General features: G+C 38.6%; 1 long non-coding RNA gene across 1 annotated transcript; it reads left to right on the top strand.

Moving 5' to 3' along the window:
* The first annotated feature begins 250 nt into the window (after window positions 1-250).
* LOC127120213 (uncharacterized) lies at window positions 251-1,817 on the top strand. Its single transcript, XR_007803152.1, has 3 exons — window positions 251-360; window positions 452-687; window positions 789-1,817. It is a non-coding gene; the product is annotated as an uncharacterized LOC127120213 (long non-coding RNA).
* The last annotated feature ends 5,888 nt before the right edge of the window (window positions 1,818-7,705 follow it).

Raw genomic sequence — 7,705 nt, 5'->3', positions numbered from 1 at the left:
TTTGCACTTGGTTTCCAGTTGCCTTGCTAGCAGGATCACTTCAGTGGTAGCAGGTTTGTTGTTGCATTGCATTAGTAGGACTTGGCTTGATCTTCCAAAATGCTCATGGTGCATTGATGTTGGCATTACAGGTTGGTCTTTGAATTAACTTGTCTGTTTTTACCATCCTCTGGCCAAATGTTCAAATTCAGTTTGGTTATAACTGACCTTAAAAACACCTTGATGCAATCTCGGAACAGGTTTGGTTGGTTTCTAATGCTATGACCAGTTGCCTTGCTAGCAGGATTTAGGAACTCCCTCAGGTGGCAGCAGGTTTTGTATTATATTTGGTTCATGGCATTACAAACAAGTGTGTTACAGGTATGTTGTTGCAGGGTCACATTCCATTAATTGATTGTGACCTTGTCAATTCCTTATATGTGGTGCCTGACTGCAAGATATTCACATGCAGGTTGAGTCTCAATGGTTATGGATAAAGTTTAGCTTGAGTTGGAAACAGGTCTTGGGGATTTAGGTTCATGGTAAGTTAACACGCTTCATGACCTGATATTTGTGATGTCTCTGCTATTAGTTACAGGCCTGAACTCGTCTTGCAATGGTGTCCTGAGTTTGCTGCTGTCTTGTCCAGTAGGTTTTGCCTTGTGCATCATGGCTCCAACTTGCTTCACCATTTGGCTAGTTTTAGTTGTGAGTCTTCTTTTCTGCAGGATTTATACATTTATAACATGCTGCCAACTGGTTTCTTTTTGCAGGTTTGGTTATTGTTTGAATAATTGTTTGTCTTGCAGGTCACAGGTTGTAACTTTGGTGAAATTCGTTGGATGGTTGGAAGTTCCGTGTGGTGATGTTGGTTTGTTGCAAGTTGTGTGCCTTGATGCACTGCTTTCTGCAGAATTTATTTGGTTTATGGCATGGGGTTTCACAGGTAAAGGCAATCATAGCCAGAGTGGTACATGCAGACACAACAATAACAAAGGGAGCCATAGAGAAACTGCTTCCCAACTTCAAAGATATTTCTTTGGAAAATTGTTTCCTCTCAACAAAACAGCAAACCAGCACAAGGAGCCCAGTTGACCATTGAAGAATAAACAAGAGCATAGCAGCAACCATCAGGCTAAAAAAAAATTGCCTATAGTTTTTTTTCAATACAGTTGTTGAGCCATCGGCAATGATGATCAAAGTGATTTACACACTTATCGCAAACTCTGCAGTGCTTGCTGTATTTGAAGACCTCAACTTCACACAAACTGCAATAGAACATGCCATCTTCACTGGTATGCTTATCAGAAGATTTCTCACTTGAACCAGAGCAGCGACATACGTAGGCACAAGGAGAGCAAACCACGAGGAAACGTGACAAACAAGAAGATGATGAATTTGCCTTCTCAACTGAATTATAAGCATCCTTCATATTTCCTTCAGTTCCAAATGCTTCACTATCCATGGAATTTCCTCCAACTGTTGAAGCATTTGCATCATGCATTGATGGGGTTGACTCTTCACCTAGTTTAGAACCCTTTAGCCCAACAATCTTTTTACTGTCTGGAATTTTAAGATACTGTTTGGACTTAAAAAACCCCAGGATCTGCTGCAGTGCACCAAATGTAGAGTCCAAAAAAACAACAGCAATCAGAGGTGTGTAAAGAGCGACGGCAATATACTGATACATCTTGTTTCCAACAAAAGGAGCAAAGAACACGTAGAAAGCAAACCCCAGAGCCAAAAACACAGCAACAGCCACAACCTGAAGAGGATGGTAAGGTAGCTGCCATCCATGCTTCCTCATAGTTCTACTTCAGAAGTAACAGTATATAAAAAAAGCACAATGTAAAGAATAGAGAGAAGTATTAGGGAAATGTTAAGTGTTGTTTCTTTCCTCTAACATTTTCTCTCTCTGTCAAATATTGTTAGCTTGTAACGAGAAGTAGGTTTGAAGTTAGATGAGATGTGGCCATGTTTAGGTTTATGTCAGTCACCTGTTATGTTGCTGTTTGCAGGTTCATCAACCTTATGCCTGGTGTCATGAGCATGCTCACAATTGGCTTTCAAGTGAACTTTGACTCAGGGTCAGGCTTGCTATAGGACTATGATGGCAGGATGTTTACCAAGAGGAGTTCAAAGCCAAATCCAATTGAAATGTCTTGTCCAATCAACCAATATAAGCATAGTACATGATTAATGTGATAGCAGTACCTGTTTGTGGTGAATATAGGACCATGCTTTAGCAACGTGAAGCTAAGGTTGGAGCTGCAACAAAGTCCAAAGGGCAAGGTGCACAAGAAGTTTGTAAAAGGAATCGAATTGCTTGGAAATGAAGTACAAAGCAACACACCCCAAGCATGACTTTTGGATGATGGATCAATGAAGGAAGACTAGGTTAGGTTAAGTCTTGGATGACCAAAAAGTGGGGAGGTTGACTTTGGTCAAAGTTGACCAAAAAGTCAACTGTTGACCAAAGTCAACAATAGGCCAAAACTTCATTTTTTTTTGTATTTTCTTTGTAAATGGAATTCAATGGACAATTATGGGTGAATTTAGGGTTTGGGGAATTTGAGTTGACTTTGGTCAAAGTTGACCAAAAAGTCAACTGTTGACCAAAGTCAACAATTGGTCAAAGTGTCAATTTTTGTGTATTTTTTTGTATGGAATCAAATGTAATGAAATAAAATTGAAATGGATTAACAAAATGGTTTAATCATAACTCAAATGTTTGACTCTTGAAAAGAAAATAACTTGACTGATAATGTGTATGAACAAAACCATGAAATAAGACCATAATGGTTAGGATTTGAAAGGGATATCCATGAACCAATAACATGACTGGCAAGTGGCTAGAAACACAAGAAACTTGGTTGTTCAGATGACCCAGACCATAGAGGTATCCACAATCACAACACCATGACTTTGGATCAAAACCACAATCCTCATACAAAACCAAAGTAAAGCTAAGCCAAGCATGCCAAACCAACATAAAAGATTCAGGACCAAAATCGGGATATGACATATATTTGAGAATATAGCATTGGATTTTAATGTTATACTCCTTGAGTTTTGATGTATGCTTGAAACATGTGAAATAAATATTGGTTAGTATTATTTACATGGTTATACAAGGTGTGATGAATTCCTTTAATTGTTGATTTAATCATTGTGCTTTATTATACTTTCTTCATAATGATTCGAATTCTCACCCTTCTGTTTGAATGTTGCCTTTACATGGGCATCATGCAGATACTCAAGAGTAGTATTGCTGAAGTAAGTGGACGGTAACTCACTCGAGATTTAGCCGGAGAGTTTCCGTGTTTTAGCTTAGAGACTAGGTAGTGAGTCAATGCTCTGGTTATGTAACACTGGGTAGATTAGTAGTATGGAACTCATATCTTATTTGGATATGTATTATGTTATTACTTGTGAACATGGTTATTTGCAATTGCTATTTGAGAGGCCATAGTGCGAAATAGTCAGGATATGGTTTTATTTTATCTTGAGGAGATTATTGAGAGATGATCATGGTATGGGACATGAATCATTTTATGAAATACATGAGTATTCACTATTTTCCGCTGCGAACGCATATTCTTGAATATTCATGATATTTGAAATGTGTTATTTTAAATGACCAGGTGTATTGTATATTGATGATGAATGATGTTGGTTTTTGAAAGCTTTTAGTTTTTGAAAACGTCGATGTGACGCCCTTTTGTTTATATGCGTGCTTATTCACTCTGATTGTATGTTAAGTATTTTGGGGTATAAAAAGGGGTGTTACATTAGTGGTATCAGAGCATGGTCGACCAGTTGGTCAATAGTCGTTAATGTTTTCCAATCCTGTTGTATTTGATTTGTGTATCTGACACGATCGATACTGTATGTCTAAATTGTCCGTTGAGTATCTTTGGTAGGGATTTTGGAATTGATTTAGTTTGTCTTCCTTTAGAGCAGCTTGATGTGATTTTGGGTATGAATTGGTTAGAATTTAATCGGGTGTATATCAACTGTTTTGAGAAGACGGTTACTTTTCCTGAGGTTGGTGCTAAGGAAGATTAGTCTGTGTCTGCTAAGCAAGTTGATGAATCGGTGCAAGGTGGTGCCGAGTTGTTTATGTTGTTGGCAACTTTGGACATTTGTGAGAGGAGGACGATTGGAGAATTGCCAATAGTTTGTGAGTTTGCGGAGGTATTTCCTGAAGATATAAGTGATTTACCACCGGAACGTGAGGTTGAGTTTTCGATTGATTTAGTTCCTAGAACTAGTCCTGTATCGATGGCTCCCTATAGAATGTCTGCTTCTGAGTTGAAAGAGTTGAAGAGTTAACTTGAAGACTTGCTTGAGAAGAGGTTTATTCGTCCTAGTGTGTCGTCGTGGGGTGCACCTGTTCTGTTGGTCAAGAAGAAAGAAGGTTCTATGAGATTATGTGTTGATTATAGACAACTGAACAAAGTGACGATTAAGAACAAGTATCCACTTCCGAGGATTGACGATCTGATGGATCAGCTGGTTGGAGCTTGTGTGTTTAGCAAGATTGATTTGAGGTCTGGGTATCATCAGATTCGTGTAAAGGCTGAGGATATTCAAAAGACTGATTTTCGGACAAGGTATGGTCACTACGAGTACTCCGTGATGCCTTTTGGTGTGACTAATGCACCTGGTGTATTTATGGAGTATATGAACAGAATTTTTCATGATTATCTGGATAAGTTTGTTATTGTGTTCATCGATGATATATTGATTTATTCTAAGAGCGAAGAGGATCATGCCGAGCATTTGAAGGTTGTGTTATCGGTGTTGAAAGAGAAGAAGTTGTTTGCTAAACTCTCTAAATGTGAATTTTGGTTGAGTGAAGTAAGTTTTCTTGGGCATGTGATTCCGAGTGGTGGTATTTCTGTGGATCCTACGAAGATTGAAGTTGTATCTCAATGGGAAGCTCCTAAGTCTGTTTCTGAGATTAGAAGTTTCCTTGGTTTGACTGGTTATTATAGGAAGTTCATTGAAGGATTTTCTAAGTTGTCGTTACCGTTGACGCAGTTGACTAGGAAAGGTCAAACTTTCATTTGGACTTCGTAGTGTGAAGCGAATTTTCAAGAGCTTAAGAGAAGATTGACTACGACTCCTATTTTGATTTTACCGGATCCGTTAGAACTTTTCGTTGTGTATTGTGATGCTTCTTTGTTGGGTTTGGGAGGTGTTTTGATGCAAAAAGGGCAAGTGGTAGCTTATGCTTCAAGGCAACTTAAAGTTCATGAGAGGAGTTATCCGACGCATGATTTAGAGTTGGCCGCCGTTGTGTTTGTGTTGAAGCTTTGGAGACATTATTTGTTTGGATCGAGATTTGATGTGTTTAGTGATCACAAGAGTTTGAAGTACTTGTTCGATCAGAAAGAATTAAATATGAGGCAAAGGAGATGGTTGGAATTCTTGAAAGATTATGATTTTGGTTTGAATTACCATCCTGGAAAGGCGAATGTTGTAGCCGATGCATTGAGTAGGAAGTCATTGCACATGTCTATGTTGATGATTCGAGAGTTTGAATTGTTGGAGCAATTTAGAGATTCGAGTTTGGTTTGTGAAGCGACGTCTTCGTGTGTTAAGCTTGGTATGTTGAAGCTTACGTGTGGCATTCTTGACGAGATTAGAGAAGGTCAGAAGTCAGATTTGAAATTAGTCGATGTTATGACATTGATTAATCAAGACAAAGGTGGTGACTTTCGGATTGATGAGAATGGTATCATGAGGTGTCGTGATCGAGTTTGTGTTCCGGATGTTGCGGATTTGAGAAAGAGGATTCTTGAGGAAGGGCATAGAAGTGGTCTGAGTATTCATCCTGGTGCTGCTAAAATGTATCAAGACTTGAGGAAGATGTTTTGGTGGCAAGGTATGAAGAAGGATGTAGCGGAATTTGTGTATTCATGTTTGACTTGTCAAAAGTCAAAGATTGAACATCAAAAGCCGTCTGGTTTGATGCAACCGTTATCTATTCCCGAGTGGAAGTGGGATAGTATCTCTATGGATTTTGTTTCGGGCTTGCCGAGAACATCGAGTAATTGTGAGGCGATTTGGGTCGTTGTGGACAGGTTAACGAAATGTGCTCATTTTATTCCGATAAGGATGGATTATTCGATGGAGAAACTTGCTAAGTTGTACATCGAGAGGATTGTGTGTTTGCATGGCATTCCGTCGAGCATTGTTTCAGATAGAGATTTGAGGTTCACTTCGAGATTTTGGGAAGGTTTGCAAAGTGCTTTGGGTACGAAGTTGCGTTTGAGTTCGGCATACCATCCGCAAACTGATGGTCAAACGGAGAGGACTATTCAGTCACTTGAAGATCTTTTGAGGTCTTGTGTTTTAGAACAAGGAGGAAATTGGGATAGTTTCTTGCCTTTGATCGAGTTTACATATAACAACAGTTTCCATTCGAGTATTGGAATGACACCTTTTGAGGCTCTTTATGGTAGAAGGTTAAGAACTCCTTTGTGTTGGTACAAATCGGGAGAGAGTGCTGTGGTTGGACCCGAGTTGATTCAAGAGACTACGGATAAGATTAAGATGATTCAAGAGAAGATGAAGGCTTCTCAGAGTCGTCAAAAGAGTTATCATGATAAGAGGAAGAAAGCTCTGGAGTTCGAGAAAGATGAGCATGTGTTTCTTCGAGTTACGCCAATAACGGGTATTGGTAGAGCTTTGAAGTCGCGTAAGTTGACACCGCGTTTCATTGGTCCTTATCAGATTTCCGAGAGGGTAGGTAAAGTGGCATATCGGATTGCATTGCCACCGTCACTTTCTAATCTTCATGATGTGTTCCATGTGTCTCAATTGAGGAAGTACATTGGGGATCCATCGCATGTTGTTCCATTAGATGATGTTCAAGTGAGGGATAATTTGACGGTTGATACATCACCTATGCGAATTGAAGATCGAGAAGTGAAGAAGCTTCGTGGTAAGGAGATTGCTTTGGTGAAAGTGATATGGGGTGGAGCCGCTAATGGAAATATCACTTGGGAACTCGAGGATAAGATGAAGGAATCGTATCCGGAGTTGTTCGTTTGAGTTAAACTTTCGAGGCCGAAAATCTTTTAAGTGGGGGAGAGTTGTAACAACCCAATTTTTAGTATTTATTTCTTATATTATTATTATATTTTATTTTATTTATTTGGAGTGTTAATTAATTAATTGGTTGTTAGGTAGTATAATAATCGATTATATTAATTAACTTGGTGTGTATATTGTGTTGGTTTAATTTATTTGAACTAAATAGAGATATTATAACACTATGTCTTATTGGGCCTAATAATTAAATTAGAGGTATCATTTCTTAAGCCCAAATATAATACTAGAATAGTAAGAGGTGAGGAGAGTGAGAAGTAGCACTCATTTGGTCATTTTCAAGGCAACAGAGAAAGAAAGAGGAAAAGTGAGGAGAAGAGGAGAAGAACAAGGGAGGAGCTAGGGTTTCCAGAAAATTGAAGAGGTAAGGGGGAGAATCCTTATTATTATGCGTTAGTATAATTGGGTCGATGGGTAGAAATATGTTTAGGTTGAAATCCCTAATTTTTATGGTTTTGGAATTGTTAGGTTTTGATGAGTAATCTTTGATTTGTGATGATTAATTTCGTTTGGAATTGATATATGGGTGGAATTGAGGGATAGATCGAGAAGCCATTTAGTTTATTAAATTTCATTACAGTAATGGTAACTTGAGAAAAATTCC

The sequence above is a fragment of the Lathyrus oleraceus genome, chromosome 2, assembly GCF_024323335.1.
Source record: "Lathyrus oleraceus cultivar Zhongwan6 chromosome 2, CAAS_Psat_ZW6_1.0, whole genome shotgun sequence".
Lineage (NCBI taxonomy): Eukaryota > Viridiplantae > Streptophyta > Magnoliopsida > Fabales > Fabaceae > Lathyrus > Lathyrus oleraceus.
The sequence above is the reverse complement of the archived record's forward strand: the minus strand, read 5'-3'. Positions and strand labels throughout refer to the sequence as shown.